A 1087-nucleotide genomic window follows, 5' to 3' on the forward strand; every position below is an offset into this window, starting at 1 on the left:
ACAACCACCTGGTTTTAAAGGTTGTAAGGTGCCTCTGACTAATATTTGCAGGCCTTGGGTTTGTTCCCCTTTTATTAAGGAGACACTTACTGGCTGAGTTCCCATCTTCTGGCATGTTATGTAGATGGGGTCTTCCAGCCTGAAATACCTTTTTGCAGCCTGTTTTCTCTTTGGTTGTACTCTAGCATCAGATTCCCTGCTCTGCTTTTGCAGGCACAATTTCCATTTATTATACATACTCAAATATGTAGTTGCAAGTTTTCACTGGCTTTTTTAGGTGTGCTGTCAAGTGTAGTGTGTGGCCATTTAAACAGGAATAGCTACATAAGGAATCTTGCATAGTGGGAAAGGATATTCCCTGTATGGCTAAATATATCACAATCAAATACCTGAGCCAGAAAAGAAATGTGTGAAAACAAACACCCAGGAGTTGGTGGAGCAGGAGCTGAAGGCTACCTGTAAGGCCTTTGTTTGTTCATCTGAGCATATACAGCAAATACAGTTCTCAATACAATTCTCAGCTGTGCAGTGACATGTTTTCCCACCTGGCTGTTGAGCAATAGGAAATACGGGGCTTGTGTGGCTGCACAGCCACCTCTTCCATGAGCTGCAGGGTCCAAAGGAAATGTTACGGGCTGTGAAGCTCAACCCAGGGAAGAGGCACACACCATTTTGGCAGGAAGAGTCAGACATGGGCTGCAAGGTTAGTGTGAGGAGTAGGAAAAACGGTCACATGAGTCTTTTAAAGGCAGGTGAATTTAATTTGGGATGACAATGCCACAATTACTTCCAGAGTTTTATTCCTACCTCTACTTCTTCAGTCTTACTGGCATTCATAAACCAATACAGCCTGGGGCAGATCCCAGTTGCTGGTGTGAATGGGAAGGAGTGACAGGAGTGTGAAGTGGGAAAGTTGAATTTTGGCAGCAGTTGGTGGTTATGTTGGCTTAAAGTAGCCATGGAGCAAGAGCTTATGGCTCTGGGCACTCACAGATTTTAGTTCTAGCCATGCAATTATATGTAGGATTTTTTCCAGATCTAACACAAATTTTATTAAACTGAATTGTCACAGACATTTCTTTTATGA

This window comes from Geospiza fortis, unplaced genomic scaffold (genome assembly GCF_000277835.1).
Source record: "Geospiza fortis unplaced genomic scaffold, GeoFor_1.0 scaffold41, whole genome shotgun sequence".
Lineage (NCBI taxonomy): Eukaryota > Metazoa > Chordata > Aves > Passeriformes > Thraupidae > Geospiza > Geospiza fortis.